This window comes from Salvelinus fontinalis, chromosome 39, assembly GCF_029448725.1.
Source record: "Salvelinus fontinalis isolate EN_2023a chromosome 39, ASM2944872v1, whole genome shotgun sequence".
NCBI classification, from domain to species: Eukaryota; Metazoa; Chordata; class Actinopteri; order Salmoniformes; family Salmonidae; genus Salvelinus; species Salvelinus fontinalis.
In genome coordinates this window covers 18,929,177-18,949,204 of record NC_074703.1, presented here as the reverse complement: position 1 = coordinate 18,949,204, position 20,028 = coordinate 18,929,177, and positions in this window count along the sequence as shown.

Below are 20,028 nucleotides of genomic sequence, written 5' to 3'. Positions count from 1 at the left end.
ATTTATACCTGTGTTTTCTGTTTGTCTATTGCCAGTTCATCTTGTTTGTTCAAATCAACCAACATTTTGTGTCCCAGCTCCTGCTTTTTCCAGTCTCTCTTTTCTCGCCCTCCTGGTTTTGACCCTTGCCTGTCCTGACTCCAAGCCCACCTTCCTGACCACTCTGCCTGCCCCTGAGCCTGCCTGCCGCACGGTACCGTTGCCCCAGCTCTGGTATTATTGACACCTGCCTGCCTTGACCTATCTATTGTCTGCCCCTGTTGGATTATTAAACAATTGTTTATTCGACGTGGTCTGCATCTAGGTCTTACCTTCACACCTGATAGGTATGTTGCATTGGAAGTGGCTATTGGAAGTGGCTAGAAAAGGGAAACGTTGATAGTGTTAATAGGAAAAACTCTAGAAAGTTAAATGCCATGCTTCTCTCCATGGACAGATAGTTATTTTTGTGGTTCTCTCCATGGACTGATCTTCTGTGCTCTGCGCGTAGTCCCGGGGACTACTGCACACGATAGCTTGGAGGGAACATTGGTGATCACTGCCATAGAGCTTTTGCTGTTGAGGCATTGTCAATCAGTATCGGGCAGTGATTCTTTGATCATTTTGGTGGCGATGAAACAACAGAGCTCCATTCAATGAAGAGAAGCGAAGTGGGCAGAGGGGCAGTTTGCACATGGAGCTTTGCAAAAGTGGGCATGATTTGTTGATAAAAATATTTTTTTGGTCTTAATTTAAGGTTAGAGTTAAGAATCAGGGTTAGCAGTGGGGTTAACATTCGGGTTAGGTTTAGTCCGATTTTTCACGACTTTGTGGCTGTGCCAGCTAGTGACCACTTTGCAGAGCTGCCTCCAGAACCAGGAAGTTCATGATGAAAAACGCTAACCTGCTTTTGACCATGGCCAATAGGACTGCAGACAGAGAATGGCTTATTATCAAGACCCCTGAGACAAAGATGATCCAGGGAAAGGGTCATAGAGAGAACAGGAGGTCTAGCTTTTATGTTTCAGCCAGATGAAATGCCTTCATGGGAGGTTTCAGCCCATTGTCAGCGTCCTGGAAAAACCTTGCATTGAACGTAATAATTTCCCTGTTTAGGCTGCGAAAGTTTCTTGGCTCGAGGATAAATTGGTCGTTCAAAACAACATGTCACGTTTCAAGACTATATGGCATTATTAATATTATTTTTTACAGAGCTTCATTGGTGCAGTGGAATAGGTTCAACTGCCCACAGGACTAGGCTTACACATTTACATATTTACACGTGTCATCCTCCCACACAATATACACAGTCACACACTGGCACTGTTATTCCGCACATATACACACTCACTCTCTCTCCCTATGTCTCTCTCTCTTTCTCTCACACAAACACACACAAATGTACAGGACCCCCCTCCCCTTTCACCCACAGGTTTAAGAATAGTCTGCGAGAGTGAAATGCGAGCTTGATCACATACTGTAATTTACAGGTAGGAAGCCGCCCCTGGCAGTGAGAGAGGTGAGCGGAGACTCGGTGAGGGGTGAAAGTCAGCCGAGCTCGGCCCGAAGACAGAAGAAACACGATATCAGTGTAGCGTTTATATTGCTTCTCTGTCGATGCTGAATGAATGCTTAATAGAGACACAATTTTAAGCCTAGAGGCTCTTTCATTCGCCGCAATGCCTATGGAGTATGGCACCATAGCCAACATAATGCTTTGGAGATGAATGTGAGTCAATGAAAGGCAACAGCGTTAGTATGACAACCTGGAACGTCTCAACATTAAATAAAGTTGTATGATGCCAGTCCAGTACAGTATAATGCTGATTTAAAGCATATGGAATTGAACGCTTATTGTAGGACGTTAGAGACAATTACAGACAACTTTGATAGACGTTTCTTCCTTTAAAAACAGCCTTAGTGTCACGTTTTGGTGAAGACCCAGATTACAGACAGTGCCGAAGTAACAGAAGTTTATTACTAGAACAGGGGGAAGGCAAAACGACAGGTTAAGGGCAGACAGAGGTCAGTAATCCAGATCAGAGTCCAAAAGGTACAGAACGGCAGGCAGTCTCAGGTTCAGGGCAGGCAGAGGTCAATAATCCAGTGTGGTGTTACAAGGTACAGAATGGCAGGCTCAGGGTCAGGGCAGGCAGAATGGGGAAGATGGATGACACCTGGAGGGGGTTGGAGACAAACACAAAGACAGGAGAAACAGATCATCGTGTGACACCTAGATGGTGTAATTAGGACCCCCCCCACCGCAACCACCTCTATGAACGCATTATGTGCTGTATTTAAGTGTCTTTCTTCCTTTGTTGTCCATCTATTCTCATAATAATGCTTTAGAATTCATTGAATTGAACCTGATTGTACAGTTCTTGGAAGTCCAGTTGTCCATTATGTTTTAATTGGGACTCAACTAACTATTAAAGATACAGCCATCCTCCTGCTCCAATACAGAGAGATGACGAGGAGACTGGAGTGATGCTAATGTTAGATGTGTAGTGTGTGTGTGTGTGTTTGTTTGTTTGTTTATTAGGCTCCCCATTAGCTGTTACTCATGCAGCAGCTACTCTTCCTGGGGTCCTGTGTGTGTGTGTGTGTGTGTGTGTGTGTGTGTGTGTGTGTGTGTGTGTGTGTGTGTGTGTGTGTGTGTGTGTGTGTGTGTGTGTGTGTGTGTGTGTGTGTGTGTGTGTGTGTGTGTGTGTGTGTGTGTGTGTGTGTGTGTGTTTAACTATTCTTGTGGGGACCAGAAGTCCCTACAAGAATAGTAAACAAACAAAAAGTTGACCAGCTGGGAACAGCTAACATTTTGTTAGTCCCCACAAGGTCAAATGCTATTTCTAGGGGGTTTAGGGTTAAGGTTAGAAGGTTAGAATTAGTGTTAGGGTTAGAATTAAGTTAAATATTAAGGTTAGGAGCTAGGGTTAGTTGTAGGGTTAGGAGCTAGGGTTAGGTTTAGGGTTAGGATAAAGTTTAGGTTTTTGGGTTAGGGTTAGGGTTAGAGTAGGAGTATGGGTTAGGATTAGGGTTAGGTTTAGGTTTAGGGTTAGGGAAAATAGGATTTTGAATGGGACTGAATTGTATGTCCCCACAAGGTTAGCTGTACAAGACTGTGTGTGTGTGTGTGTGTGTGTGTGTGTGTGTGTGTGTGTGTGTGTGTGTGTGTGTGTGTGTGTGTGTGTGTGTGTGTGTGTGTGTGTGTGTGTGTGTGTGTGTGTGTGTGTGTGTGTCTACAACCCGTGGCCCCATAACCAACGGGTGAGGCTGTTAAACCTGATCAATCCTCAGTTTTTAATGATGTCCCTGAAGTCTTGTATTGTTCTCACCATCCCTTCCTTCTATGAATGTATACATTTTGTTACAGCACAGAGAAAAAGGCCACCAGTAGTGTCATAAAAGAACACGTACAATACCTCTTTATATGGTGATTTTTCAAGCAGGCTGGTATAGAAAGAATGTCATTCACAGCGTGCGCATCAGGGTTCACCCAGCACACACTGCACTCTGCACACTCCATATGATTGTAAATATGGCATACCTGGATTGAATTTGGATTCAAAATATGGATTGAATTTGTTCGGCATGAAGAAGGTAGCAATACGCGGCATGACTGAGGCTGGAAATGATTTGGGCATTTGCCATGCAATAAATAGAGGATCTTTTCTTCCAGCAGTCAGAGAACACGCTCAACCAAACATACAGTGCATTCGGAAAGTATTCAGGCCACTTGACTTTTTCCACATTTTGTTACATTGCAGCCTTATTCTAAAATGGATTGAATTTGTTTTTTTCCCTCATCAATCTACACACAATACCTGATATAGATAAAGCCAAAACAGGTTTTTAGAAATGTTTTCAAATTTATTAAAAGTAAAAAACAGAAATACCTTACTTACATAAGTATTCAGATCCTTTGCTATGAGACTCGAAATTGAGCTCATGTGCAACCTGTTTCCATTGATCATCCTTGAGATGTTTCTCCAACTTGATTGAACATGATTTGGAAAGGCACACACCTGTCTATATAAGGTCCCACAGTTGACAGTGCACGTCAGAGCAACAACCAAGCTATGAGGTCGAAGGAATTGACCGTAGAGCTCCGAGACAGGATTGTGTTCAGGCACAGATCTGGGGAAGGGTACCTGGACCATTTCTGCAGCATTGAAGGTCCCCAAGAACACAGTGGCCTCCATCATTCTTAAATGGAATAAGTTTGGAACCACCAAGACTATTCCTAGAGCTGGCCGCCCAGCCAAACTGAGTAATCGGGGGAGAAGGGCCTTGGTCAGGGGGGTGACCAAGAACCCGATGGTCACTCTGACAGAGCTCTAAAGTTACTCTGTGGCGATGAGAGAACCTTCCAGAAGGACAACCATCTCTGCAGCTCTCTACCAATCAGGCCTTTATGGTAGAGTGGCCACACGGAAGCCACTCCTCAGTAAAAGGCATGACGGCCCACTTGGAGTTTGCCAAAAGGTACCTAAAGACTCTCAGACCATGAGAAACAAGATTCTCTCGTCTGATGAAACCAAGATTAAACTCTTTGGCCTGAATGCCAAATGTCACGTCTGGAAGAAACCTGGCACCATCCCTACGGTGAATCATGGTTTGCAGCATCATGCTGTGGGGATGTTTTTCAGCGGCAGGGACTGGGAGACTAGTCAGGATCGAGGGAAAGATGAACAGAGCAAAGTACAGAGAGATCCTTGATAAAAACCTGCTCAGAGCTCTCAGGACCTCAGACTGGGGCGAAGGTTCACCTTCCAACAGGACAACGACCCTAAGCACACAGCCAATACAATGCAGGAGTGGCTTTGGGACAAGTCTATGAATGTCCTTGTGTGGCCCAGCCAGAGCCAGAACCCGATCTAACATCTCTGCAGCGACCTGAAAAAAGCTGTGCAGCGACGCTCCCCATCCAACCTGATAGAGCTTGAGAGGATCTGCAGAAAAGAATGGGAGAAACTCCCCAAATACAGCTGTGCCAAGCTTGTAGCGTCATACCCAAGAAGACTTGAGGCTGTAATTGCTGTCAAGGTGCTTCAACAAAGTACTGAGTAAAGGGTCTGAATACCTATGTAAATGTGATACATATATATTTTTTTTATTGTAAATGTGCAACAAAAAAAAACATGTTTTTGCTTTGTCATTATGGGGTATTGTGTGTAGATTGAAGAGGGGGAAAAAACGATTTAATTAATTTTAGAATAATGCTGTAACGTAACAAAATGTGGAAAAAGTCTAGGGGTATGAATACTTTCCGAATGCACTGTAACATTTGTCATGCCATGAAAAGAGATACGGTTCTCAGAATCCGCATTTGACAAAACATTTCCTCGAACTATGCATCTGTGTTATTTTCACAAAGTACTGAGACAGCAGCTTTTTCCCGTGAGTCCTTGGAGGGATGAATAGCACAATAATGAGTGTAGAGAACAAGTGTGACTGTGTGGGGAGAGTGTGTGAGCGATCTAGAGATTCTTAGATGAAGAGAGAGAGAGAGAGAGAGAGGAAAGAAAAGATAGGCTGGGACCTGCTGACGTGGCGTCCGCATATGTTCTGTCTAGAGAATGTGTGTGTGTGTGTGTGTGTGTGTGTGTGTGTGTGTGTGTGTGTGTGTGTGTGTGTGTGTGTGTGTGTGTGTGTGTGTGTGTGTGTGTGTGTGTGTGTGTGTGTGTGTGTGTGTGTGTGCATACATGCGATGTGTGTGACAATAAATTACCTCAAAGCCCACACTATGGGCCCCAAGGAGATGTATCCATGGACGATTAATAAGCAGCTAATAAGCAGCAGAGGACAGAAGGGTTGACAAGAGTGTGTGTGCGTGCATGCGTGTATCTCTGTCTTTGTGTGCCTATGTTGTGTGTCATTGTGTGCCTACAGTATGTGTTTACAGCCACATTCATTTATATTCAGAAAACATTTGTTTGTTTCTGTGGCCTGTGGTTGAGTTGAGGGGATGTCACCAAGTCCTTTTTATATCTGTCACCCTTTCCCTGACGCCTGTTCCTTCACCAGGTCCCTTTCAATTTGATGCCTCTGTCCCCTGAGAGACTCTTCCAGGAGACCTCACTGAAAGTGCTCAGTAATGTAAAAATCCTGGGGTTATCCCAACAGGGCTGGCTCTTCTCCCTTCATCCATCGTTCTTCTCAAACAGGGCAGTAAACATTACAGGAACCTGCATAAGATGTAAAACGGAGACTTATTGGCAGTATTGACAATACGTTAAAAAGACGGACCTCTTTAGGTTGTGTGGTTCCGGCTACTTCTCATAATTGAATTCCAAATGGTGGTTTCGGGCTGTAAGAGACACAGAGGGGAAGATCAGTTCTGTTCTGAATTTAGAGAAGTATGTTGTGCTGTAATGGCCATAGACATTATTACAGTGGACTATATTACAATATTTAGGAAATAGATAGGCCTACAGTTCAAAGTTATAGACTGTCATTTGACATTTGGAGGGCATGGGACTATAAGGTTCTATCTGCATTTTTTTGCCCAAATGTAGTTATTGACATAGCCTTGTTCTGTTCAATGTTGTCTACCTAGAAAGTACTAGAAATACCCCAATTCATGTTAAGTTAAAAAAAAATACAAAATAGAAATTGCTGACACCACTCAAACCAATGAGGGTTTGGAACGTTAAAGCCAATTATCTCAGAATCATCTTTTTATAGTCCCCAGCTCTCAAGTTGTGTATGTGAGTGTGTGTCAGTGTGTAAGGGGTGTACGCATTTTGGGGTTATTTTATATTATTTTCTGCTCTTGGTTTTACTTAATCAAGCCAGTCAAGTGGCTGCATACTAAAAGCTGTATTACCATTTCTTGGAATGAAGGTGAACGTGGCTGAAGTTCTAAATGCATAAGTAGGAGGAGAGGGAGGTGGATTACCAATAATATTGCACCATTAAAGTGGGAATGCCAAAACCTTTGGCCCCTGGGGTCTGTAAGAAATGACAAAGTGAAAAGCTATGAAGATGACGCCGACTTCATGCAGCTTCCAGAGACAGCCCACTCCTTTGACCTCAGCCAGCCCGGATACAATGGACTCCTATCTCTCTGAGAGAGAAAAAAAGACATGAAAACACAACCGTGACCTCTGCATTTCCCTCTGAGAGAATAATCATACACGTTTGGAAGTATAAAGGACATTTCTGTAGTGGAAATTAAAGATCCCTTTGAGAATCCCAACCTTATTGTTTTAGTGGGGACATATTTTACGTTACTTTTGGCAACAGCTCCCCCCTTTACCACACTAAAAGTATTTTATTGCTAATTTGAGCGGTAACTGCCTGGTGGAAACAATAACTGCAGATATTACAAAAAAAGTGTTAACATTACGATGAGAGCATACTTAAACTTCCATCTGTGAATATGGTTTGTCATCTGGACCCGGGCCCAGTGCTGGTGATGGTGATGTTGTTAAAAGCCTGACAAAAGCTTTTTGTTCCAGCATTATGATACATTCACAGCTGAATGTTTCCATTCCAATTAGGCACTGATTGCCTTATTACCCAGCATTATGGGAAATAGAGGAGCCAAGCGAGAGGCGAGAATGGCTGTCAGCCTATACAGAGAGAGAGAGAGAGAGTGAGAGCGAGAGAGAGAGAGAGAGAGCGCGAGAGAGAGAGAGAGAGAGAGAGAGAGAGAGAGAGAGAGAGAGAGAGAGAGAGAGAGAGAGAGAGAGCGAGAGAGAGAGAGAGAGAGAGAGAGAGAGAGAGAGAGAGAGAGAGAGAGAGAGAGAGAGAGAGAGAGAGAGAGAGAGAGAGATGCTACAGAGCAAGTCTTCTTTTTAAAAACATTTTAACCTTTATTTAACTAGGCAAGTCTTCTTTTAAAAAACATTTTAACCTTTATTTAATTAGGCAAGTCTTCTTTGCGCATATAGACTACATGACCAAAAGTATGTGGACAACTGCTCGTCGGACATCTCATTACAAAATCATCGCCATTCATTTGGAGTTAGTCCCCCCTTTGCTACTATATCAGCCTCCACTCTTCTGGGAAGGCTTTACACTAGATGTTGGAACATTGCTGCAGGGACTTGCTTCCATTCAGCCACAAGAGCATTAGTAAGATTGGGCACTGTTGGGCTATTAGGCCTGGTTTGATGGGGTTGAGGGGCATTCCCCAAACTGTTGCCACAAAGTTGGAAGCACAGAATCGCCTATAATGCCATTGTATGCTGTAGCGTTAAGGTTTTCCCTTCACTGGAATTAAGGGGCCTAGCCCAAATCCTTAAAAACAGCACCAGACCATTATTCCTCCTCCACCAAACTTCACAGTTGGCGCAAGTAGCGTTCGTTCTCCTGGTATCCACTAAACCAGATTCATCCGTCGGACTGCCAGATGGTGAAGCGTGATTCATCACTCCAGAGAACACGTTTCCACTGCTCCTGAGTCCAAGGGCAGCGAGCTTTCCACCACTCCAGCCGACGATTGGCATTGCACATGGCCAAGCATGTGTGCGGCTGCTTGGCCATGGAAACCCATTTGATGCCAGTGCCACGTTGAAAGTCACTGAGCTCTTCAGTAAGGCCATTCTACTGACAATGTTTGTCTATGGAGAGTGCATGGCTATGTGCTCGATTTTATACACCTGTCAGCAACTGGTGTGGCTGAAATAGTCGAATCCAATCATTTGAAGGGGTGTCCACATACTTTTGTATATATAGTGTATGTTTGTAAGTGGTTGGGTGTGCTTAACAGGAGGTTGGTGGCACCTTAATTGTGGAGGACGGGCTCGTGGTAATGGCTGCAGTGGAATAAGTGGAATGGTATCAAATATATCAAACATAAGGTTTCCATCTGTTTGATGACATTCTGTTCACTCTATTCCAGCTATTATTATGAGCCATCCTCCCCTCAGCAGCCACCACTGGTGTGCATGTATGTGCGCGTCTTCAGCACGTGTGTGTCTGTGGACGGGTGTGATTGTGCTGTGTCTCCTTGTTAATGTGATTACATGGACTGTTCTGTTCTAGACAATAGATCCTTCATGGATCAGTTGAAAATGAGTTTTATGAGGGCCATGACTGTGGCCACTTCCTTTAACGGCGTATTTTAGGAGGCTATTAGCCCCTCTCCCTCCCATTCCTGCTTCCTCTGAGTGGATGGTTGAGCCGGATGTCTCCCACTCTGACATTGTCTGCTCCAAAACACTTATGTGTGCTCTCTTTATATCCCCCGTAAAATATACAGGGAACAAATATGCTCGAGACACCTTTCCTTTTCCTCTTACCATTAACCATCTCTTACCATCAAGTCGGTGTGTGTTTGTTTGTGTGTGTGTGTGTGTGTGTGTGTGTGTGTGTGTGTGTGTGTGTGTGTGTGTGTGTGTGTGTGTGTGTGTGTGTGTGTGTGTGTGTGTGTGTGTGTGTGTGTGTGTGTGTGTGTGTGTGTGTGTGTGTGTGTGTGTGTGTTTATGCGTCAGAGTATGACTGTTCATATTAAAAAGGTATGGGTGTCACGTATGTCGTAGTGAGGAGACCAAGGCGCAGCGTGATGTGAATATATTATTTTTTAATTAACGAATGAACCACTAAACAAACTAACAAAAACAACAAAACGAACGTGAAGCTATAAATAACAGAGTGCTGACATGCAACTACACATAGACAACTACCCACCCAGACAGGGGGGAAAAGGCACCCTAAGTATGGTTGTCAATCAGAGACAACGATAACCAGCTGCCTCTGATTGAGAACCATACCAGGCCAAACACACAGAAATACAAATCATAGAAAAAAGAACATAGAATGCCCACCCAAATCACACCCTGACCAAACCAAAATAGAGACATAAAAAGCTCTCTACGGTCAGGGCGTGACTATGGGGGGATTAAGGACTTAGATCCCCCCTCCTTCTCTATCCTCCTTTCTCATAGCTTCCTTTAATTGCAACATTCTTGCTTTGTTCTTCCCCATCCTTACATCTTCCTCTACCTTCACCCTTTCTCCAACCCTCATCTCTCCCTCCTCCTTTATCACCATTCCCTTGTCCTCTCCTCTGTTCTCCCCACCATATTCCACTACAACATCGTCCTCTCTTTCCTACTCTTCTATTCTCTTTCACCTTCACCAACCATCTCTCCTTTCCTTCCCTCCTCACCCGCCTCCTCCTTTCCACAGGTGGTCAAATAGGGACTTCTCTCTCTGGTGGATCAGTGCCAGATGAACCCACTAACGTGCCCCTGCCTCCCACCCAGACCCCATCTCCCCTGCTGGGCTGAGTGCTGGCTGGCCTGTCTTTAATCCCCTGACTGCCCCAAGTCTGCTCTCACCTGTCCCATGTGTGTTGTGCTGATGGCCTGCTTCCCCCTGATACCTGATAGGAACATCACTCATCAGCACCAGAAGGGATTTCAAACAGGCTACTCCTTCAACGGCTTTAACACACCTTTAAGTAAACAGTAAAGGGCTCAGGTGTGGATATAAGGTTAAGACTAGAACAATCCGTTTTAGATGTAATTTAGTCTTTCATTTTGCACTCTACAAGTAAACACCTGCCACCAGCTCAAGCGTTCAAACAACACCTCAGTAGAAACAGTTGCAATACGGCTACAATATAAAAAAAACATTGTTTTTTTTAAGGATGAGATATCACAGAAATCTTCCGTATTGTCATCCTTTGTGCCTTTCTTGCAGTCGTTTTACTGTCTCAGCATAAATGTCCGTCCCCCAGCTGAAAGGAAATCAGGGCTGTGTATTGTGTGTGCTGATTCTCTGCTGAAGGGCCCTCTGAAGAACATCAAACCCGTTCAGAGAAACACTGTAGAAAAGATCCAGGAGGGATTCTTACCATAACATGACCATCATCATCCTAATTGCCGTTGTCTTTGTTGTAAAGCACTGGGAGATCTGTACGCACACTGAGAGCGCTCACCGTTTGAAAGCAAAGCAGTTTAGATAAGCAAGGAGCTTTTCCGAGTGAATGTCATGTCTAATGCTGTTATGCACTGAATGTCTGAATGTTTCTCAGATGTGGAAAAACAGCTCCAATTTAGAGAGAGGGTGGGTGTGTGTAAAAGTAGTGTGTGTGTGTGTGTGTGTGTGTGTGTGTGTGTGTGTGTGTGTGTGTGTGTGTGTGTGTGTGTGTGTGTGTGCGTGCGTGCGTGCGTGCGTGCGTGCGTGCGTGCGTGCGTGCGTGCGTGTGACCTTTTACAAATCATCCCCTTTATAGGGTTATTTATTCTGTCTGAGATGATTGACTTGGTGAGAAGTGAGCTTGACAGGTTAAACGCAGTCTATCCACCTCCTCCCCTCTCTCTCTCTCTCGCTCTCTTTCTCATTCTTTATTTTCAGTCTGCTCTTAGTCGGCTCATATTAGGAGAGCCATTGTGTGAAGATCAAAACTCTCACCAAGGAGCTTTATATTTAATCAAAACTTTTACCAGACACTATTGGCAGGAACAATGACAAATGGCAGCCTATTGTAAACAGCATGATTCTCTCCATCTGAGCAGTGTGCGGTCTTCACTTGACTTCACTTTACAGTCTAGACTAAAGTAACTCCTTATTATACCACCACTGCACTTCACGTAAGTGATGTAACACTTCCTGACATGAGTGCGAGGAGATGTTTGTGAAGGGGGGAGAGAAATACAGGAACAGAGAGGGAGATAAAGAGTGGGGCAGAGGGAAGGATGAAAGAGGGGAAGAAATAGGGGAGAGAGGGGGACCAAAAGAGGGGTGACATAGAAATGGTGTGAGAGAGAGAGAGACAGCGAGAGAGAGACAGCAAGAGAGAGAGACAGCGAGAGAGAGACAGTGAGAAAGAGAGACAGCGAGGGAGGGAGTGTGATGTAGGGAGGGGTATAGAAAGAGATGAGCAGGCAGGCTAACAGAGGGCTATGGTATCAGCAGAGTGCCTGACAGTCCTTAGCTTTAATTAAAGAGGAATTACATTAAAAAGCCTGGCTCTGGCCTGTCACTGGAGGAATTCATTACATTTAGACTGTTTGCAAATACCACCTGATCTAACATCTGTTAAAAGAGGACAGGCTGTCCCCAACCAGCTCTAGGCCTATAAACACTCACTAAAGAGTTCGCTACCAATCACAAATGCTGCATAGCTGTGCTCCCGGATAAATTAACAGTCAATCTACTGCAATAGCCCTCCTAGCTGGAGTCTACCAGCAACATACCACCCTGCATCCCAATGCTGTCTTGTCTCTGAAGCTAAGCTAATCTTTATATATTTAGATATAAGGCTCTAGGGCAGTCGTTCTCTTACTAAGCCTTCATCGCCCATCAAGAAGTGTTGATGTTCCTCTTGTGTAACTTCCAGGTCAAGCCTGCATCCCACATGGCACCCTGTTCCCTATATAGTGCACTGCTTTTGGTCAAAAGTAGTGCACTACATAGGGAATAGGGGGCCATTTGGGACGCCACCCAAGGTCTAAGCCTCCATTGACCTCAGTGACCCATGACTTCATTACAACAACTAGATCACTTCTGTGCAGATGACCCTCTCCTTGAATGCAGTGTTTTTTAGGTTTTCAAAGTCAAGGTGAAAGGAGTTGATTTAACCGGTTTTGTAATTGCTTCTTGGTGGCTAGCCTAGAGGCCTGGCATGTGAGTCTAGGGTATGTACTGCAGGGGTACTCAAATCCGAGCCCCAAATACTTATGATTTTATTTTCTCTCTGGAAGTTAATAAGTGATTGATGGACATCACTGATTAGCCAGTGAGTAGTGCTGAGCGATTAGTGCTTTTTTTAGGTCGGTACGGTTTCGGTTAGATTATTTTTAAAATTAGTCACAGAGTTTCTATAATTAAACAAATTATGACATTACAATGATTATAGAGCTTTTTAATGAAAATTCCAAAGCCCAAAATAGTAAACATTAAATTGCCAAAAAAAATAAATTAAATGGTCTCTGTCCGGTCCACATTGGGTAGACATCAATAGGAAATTACTTTGAAATAATACAATATTTCAGTTGTATACATTACTTTGTTTTATTTGATGACTTTATTATGTTTCATTCCTTAAAGTCATCATCTCATCTCTGTTCAAGCAGCAGCAGTCAGCCAGCCAGTTGTCTATGTTCTACCCATACTGTACTGTCTGTAGTCATCCTATTTAGCTAGCCTGCCTAAGTATGCTGCAGAGCTGTCTGACAAAATCATTGTACTAGTTCTTCGAAATAGATAAGGTGTACTTTCACAAATTGTCTCTGTCCGTGTCGTTCACAAATTGTCTCTGTCCGTGTCGTCGTTGTGTGGTGTAGGCTACATTTTCTCTCTCTCCGGGTGTATGTAACCTAACGTACTGTATCAGGCGTAAAAGTGTATCCGTCCAGAGATCTGAATATAATGACGAGATGTTCATGTCTCCACCCTAACAATAGATGTCGTTTTCACAAAGGCTGGGAGGAAGGTGACACGCTTAGGTCCAACAATAAGCCCGTAGAAAAGGGGGTTATTTTGGACAGATTTTGGGAGAGTGAAACCTCTTTCTTCGTCCTCATTCTGTCTGAGACAGAAAAAAACAGGTGCAATGGATTATGGACATTGTAGTTAATAAACATGTTTCTGAGCTGAACTAGGTTGAATATTTGCTTAATGAAAACTCCCTTCAGCCCAGCGTCCCACATAGTTCTTGACTTGATTTCTCTCCTGTCATGAATTATTTGATTTCTCTCGAGAGAAATTGCGTGTTGGGTTCCCAAAAAATCGAACTAAATGGAACCGACTTCCGTCAATTAGTTGTTTAATATATATACATTTTTTAAATGTATGTTGCTTTATCGCTTAGTACTACCAGACAGTCCACTCACCGGGTGTCACTTGACTGAATTAGCCTCTGATTAGAGAAGAAGAATGAAAATCAGAACTATTTCTCACCTCGAGGACCAAATTTCAGAAAAGGGGGTGTAATATACTGTATTTGTGCAATAGTGCAACTCCTTACCCTACCACAGAGAGTAGGGTATCAGCCGGGACAGTATAAGATACATCGCCTATATATGTAACTATGTACAGTCGTGGCCAAAAGTTTTGAGAATGACACAAATATTAATTTCCACAAAGTTTGCTGCTTCAGTGTCTTTAGATATTTTTGTCAGATGTTACTATGGAATACTGAAGTATAAATACAAGTATTTCATAAGTGTCAAAGGCTTTTATTGACAATTACATGCAGTTGATGCAAAGAGTCAATATTTGACCCTTCTTTTTTAAGACCTCTGCAATCTTCCCTGGCATGCTGTCAATTAACTTCTGTGCCACATCCTGACTGATGGCAGCCCATTCTTGCATAATCAATGCTTGGAGTTTGTCAGAATTTGTGGGTTTTTGAATTTGTGGGTTTTTGTTTGTCCACCCGCCTCTTGAAGTGTGACCACAAGTTCTCAATGGGATTAAAGTCTGGGGAGTTTCCTGGCCATGGACCCAAAATATTGATGTTTTGTTCCCCGAGCCACTTAGTTATTACTTTCGCCTTATGGCAAGGTGCTCCATCATGCTGGAAAAGGCATTGTTCGTCACCAAACTGTTCCTGGATGGTTGAGTGAAGTTGCTCTCGGAGGATGTGTTGTTACCATTCTTTATTCATGGCTGTGTTCTTAGGCAAAATTGTGAGTGAGCGCACTCCCTTGGCTGAGAAGCAACCCCACACATGAATGGTCTCAGGAGGCTTTACTGTTGGCATGACACAGGACTGATGGTAGCGCTCACCTTGTCTTCTACGGACAAGCTTTTTTTCCATATGCCCCAAAAAATTGGAAAGGGGATTCATCAGAGAAAATTACTTTACCCCAGTCCTCAGCAGGCCAATCCCTGTACCTTTTGCAGAATATCAATCTGTCCCTGTTGTTTTTCCTGGAGAGAAGTGGCTTCTTTGCTGCCCTTCATGACACCGGGCCATCCTCCAAAAGTCTTCGCTTCACTGTGCGTGCAGATGCACTCACACCTGCCTGCTGCCATTCCTGAGCAAACTCTGTACTGGTGGTGCCCCGATCCCGCAGCTGAATCAACTTTAGGAGACGGTCTTGGCGCTTGCTGGACTTTCTTGGGCGCCCTGAAGCCTTCTTCACAACAATTGAACCGCTCTCCTTGAAGTTCTTGATGTTCCGATAAATGGTTGATTTAGGTGCAATCTTACTGGCAGCAATATCCTTGCCTGTGAAGCCCTTTTCGTGCAAAGCAATGATAACAGCACGTGTTTCCTTGCAGGTAACCATGGGTGACAGAGGAAGAACAATGATTCCAAGCACCACCCTCCTTTTGAAGCTTCCAGTCAGTTATTCAAACTCAATCAGCATGACAGAGGGATCTCCAGCCTTGTCCTTGTCAACACTCACACCTGTGTTAACGAGAGAAGCACTGACATGATGTCAGCTGGTCCTTTTGTGGCAGGGCTGAAATGCAGTGGAAATGTTTTGGGGGGATTCAGCTCATTTGCATGGCAAAGAGGGACTTTGCAATTAATTGCAATTCATCTGATCACTCTTCATAACATTCTGGAGTATTTGCAAATTGCCATCATACAAACGGAGGCAGCAGACATTGTGAAAAATAATATTTGTGTCATTCTCAAAACTTTTGGCAACGACTGTATATATCATGGAGTAGTGATTTCCATGGTCCATTTAGGGCAGCCTGTAACCATCCCCCGCCCCGCCTGTTCTGTCCATTAGCCCTCTTCCAAACAGTTGTAATATTGACAAACACATAAAGAGGTGCTTGTGCTTGTCAATCGCTCCCCCAGGCCAATCCATTTAGCTGTGAGTGATGTGAACGTACAAGCAACCCCCCCCCCCCATCGTGGCAGCCATTGAAACTGATCAGGTTCGACAGCACACTAATAAAATGGCCCGATGTTTGTGTGTTTGTGTGCGTGTGTGCCACAGGAGATCGGTGGCACAATAATTGGGGAGAATGGGCTCATGGTAGGGTGTTTGATGCCATTCCATTTGCTCCGTTTCGGCCATTATTATAATTCGTTCTCCCCTCAGTAGCCTCCACTGGTGTGTGCACGTGCATGTGTCATGACTTGTGTGTGTGCTTAATGCTTACTGTGTGCTATTATGAGTGGGTGTGTGTTTGTGTTCGTGGCAGCCTACATGCTGGTATTATATGAAAAAGTTGAAGCGCTGTCCCCCGCGCACCACTGAGTCGCCAGTTGGACAGGATCCCCTGGAACAGAAGGCCACTCTCTCTCTCTGCCTCTCTCTCTCTCTCTGTCTCTCTCTCTCTCTGCATCTCTCTTTATGTCTCTCTGCGTCACTCTCTCCTCCCCGGGCTTTTGTTTCTGTATTCCATCCATGTGTTCACACTGCATCAGCCACACATGCCTAGACAAAGAGCTGTGACACACACCTGCTCCTGTGTCTCTCCCTGACATGTTTGATTGCTCAAAGAGCAGCCCAGCCTACGATATAATCATCTAATCAGCTAGCAGCAGCGTGGTGTGATTGCGTTCCCAATCAGTTAACCCTCTCTCTCTCTGATGCACTGATAAGTATACGACCAACACGAGAAATGGAATGTGATGTCATGGGTTGTGTTTTCTTGTCTCCGGGATTGGATTGGTATTTTTACTGATATAATTACTAAAGTAAACAGGGGATACATGGGCTAAGAACACAGACAGAAAAACATGTTCTGTTATCTCTGCGAGACTTGGAATGGGATGGGATCATGTTTGGGCCACTTGGTTTCACGCACCAAGTGGTACTGTTGGACGGTTATGACTTTGGGGAAATAAACTGTTGGCAGGATTGATATCTGCAGGTAAAATGGCAGGTGTTGTTTTTACTCCAAAATAGAAGTAAAAATATGCTCCACCAACACTGGCACAGAGATCACAGTCATCCTCATACATCAGAGAGAGAGAGAGAGGAAACAAAAACCAAGAGGGACAGCTGGAAACGGTTCGAAGAGCGAGAGACAGAGAGAGAGAAAGAGAGATGAAGCACTGAAAACTAACCTTTTCAGCAAACTTGGTAGTGACAACCTCATCTCTTTGAGACTGAACCAGAATGAAGTATGGACAACAAAAAAAGAAAGCGAGAGGGAATGAAAATAAAAAGGGTTAAGATACTTGATTATTTAGGAAGACTTAACCACGTGTGTCCTGTCTAGCCATGCAGCGTTCACGGCATGTAAGCATAAGTAATTCATCTGCCTATAGTTTAAACAGAGTCAGGTACTTAGCCAAAACTCAAGGACAGAAGGGTTGCTGGGGGAAAGGGTCATAAGCAACGTTTTCAGCAGACCGAGGTTAGCTAACCTTTGGCGTTTTATTCAGAATCACTCATACGTGTGAGAGATTATTCCTCCCCATTAAACGCTGTCGGACGCTGAGTAGGTTGCAAGTGGTCTCTCATTAAAACCCACTTCATATGAAGAATGAAGGCTGGAGGTCCGATATGTAACCATTAACTAAACATCTTTACAGTCTACTCTGACTGATTAAACTCTGTTAGCCATGCCACTGATCTATGGGTCCGTGGCAAATCTTCCATCTTCGTTTTCTGCCCAATTGGAGACCAGTATAAAGCCTGTATGGACATAATCTGTCCAATGGTGAAAAGGCAGGTGATAACGGTCATAGATGGAGGTGTGAATTGTTTAACCGTGCCAGAGATCAGTTCTGCCTGGGTTAGGACGACAAGACCTTCCATCACTCAACTGACAAGTGTGCAGTTTGTTTCTATTGCAACACACACATAAAATGCACGGGCACACACACTCATTAAAAACAAATGTGTGATGTGCCAGAGGTGGGTGGGAGAAGCGTAGCAGGGTTGACCCCCTGTTATAGATGAAGATGGCAGCAGTGAGTCACAGGATAGGATGAAAGAACTAGTCTGCAGATCAGCGCAACACACGAACAGACACACACACACACACACCCTGAGTCATGATAGAGAGGATTAACAGAGGCGCTGGTGTAATTTGCCCCTAACTACTACCTATTTTGAATGGCATATATGCATCCCTATTGATAGAAGTGGGTGGTTGAAACTTGTGTAAATATCCCTTTGGAGTCTCAAAGCGATGGTTTTATTTTTTCATTAGTGCTGTTGTGCTGTGGAAGTGTTCCAGGAGGAACTAGAGATGTGAATGTCTTATCTATGAAACAATCCAAAATAATCCAGGACCAATTTTGAAAATCAAGTAATAGGCCATCGACCAGGAAGATATTGGTTATTTAAGTTGATTGGCAAGGAGCTCTATTCATCGAAAACAACAAGCTGCATCACCCACTGATTGGAAGAATAATCAGCTTCTAAGATGCACTTTGACCATTCTAGTAATGATAAACTAAACAAATTGCAACATGCAACAATTTCTATTTTTTTACTGAGTTACAGTTCATATAAGGAAATTCACGACTGGGAAAGGGCGCAGCCATGGGTGGGCCTGGGAGGGCTATGGCCCACTCACTTGGGAGCTAGGCCCAGCCAATCAGAATGGATTTTTCTCCACAAAAGGGCTTTATTACAGACAGAAATACACCTCAGCACCCCCTCAGATGATCCCACAGGTGAAGAAGCTGGATGTGGAGTTCCTGGTCTGGCGTGGTTACACGTGGTCTGTGGCTGTGAGGCGTATTCTCACAATTCTCTAAAACGATTTTGGAGGCGGCAAAGAAACGGTAGAGAAACGAACATTCAAATTTCTGGCAACAGCTCTGGTGGACATTCCTGCAGTCAGCATGCCAATTGAACGCTCCCTCAAAACATCTGTGGTATTGTGTTTTGTGACAAAACTGCACATTTTACAGTGGCCTTGTATTATCCCCAACACAAGTTGCACCTGTGTAATGATCATGCTGTTTAATCAGCTTCTTGATATGCCGCACCTGTCAGGTGGATGGATTAACTTTTTGTTTAGTATATTTCTATTCTCACTGCTCCCATCACAGTGCTTCAGAATCTGGCCGTGGTGACATTTGGCTGCCTGTGCTAATGCTGTCTCTATGGGAGTGTCTGGGTGGGTAATGAGAGCTATTTATCTGACAGAGCACAGCCTGCTGTCCTGATGGGGCCCTGTGATGAGAGAGCATCATCAGACTAGGAATAAGAGGAGCCTGTAATTTCCTATTTGTTTGATAGCTAAAGTGCCAATGCAGTGAATTGCCATCGCACGTCTCGCTTTTTTTTTTTTTACAATATTTCCTCTAATGCTCTCTGTTACAATAGAGTATTGGCATTGATCTGTCTATGAAAAAACAGTGGCACTCTCTGGAGGTCATTCTCCCCTGTGTTGTCTGGTGGTCAACGCTGTGATTCAAGTAGAATCTTTGACTGACATAAGTAGGTAATAAATTGGCGTAGTTACATTTCACATAAATGCCAGCCTTTGTCCCTTGGGTTACAGTACATTGCTTTGAATGACCATTCATGTAATTTCAGAGAGCCTTTTCGACCAAGCTGCCATATCACGGTGTCATGCTCACTGCTCTGTCTATTGTGAGGTGTGGGCTCCCCCTTGTGGTGTCTGTACAAATACACTCACAGAAGAGCTTTACTGGGTCTCTCTGCATTAAGGCTATTTGAACAGGCCGAAATAGAATTCTGTAAGGAAAAGAGAAAACGAATTGTTATGTTGTATGTTAGACACATCAGAATAGTCTGTCTTTAATAGGCTACTACCTATAAAACTGTGGTGAGGGGATATACACTGCTCAAAAAAATAAAGGGAACACTTAAACAACACAATGTAACTCCAAGTCAATCACACTTCTGTGAAATCAAACTGTCCACTTAGGAAGCAACACTGATTGACAATAAATTTCACATGCTGTTGTGCAAATGGAATAGACAAAAGGTGGAAATTATAGGCAATTAGCAAGACACCCCCCAAAAAGGAGTGATTCTGCAGGTGGTGACCACAGACCACTTCTCAGTTCCTATGCTTCCTGGCTGATGTTTTGGTCACTTTTGAATGCTGGCGGTGCTCTCACTCTAGTGGTAGCATGAGACGAAGTCTACAACCCACACAAGTGGCTCAGGTAGTGCAGTTCATCCAGGATGGCACATCAATGTGAGCTGTGGCAAAAAGGTTTGCTGTGTCTGTCAGCATAGT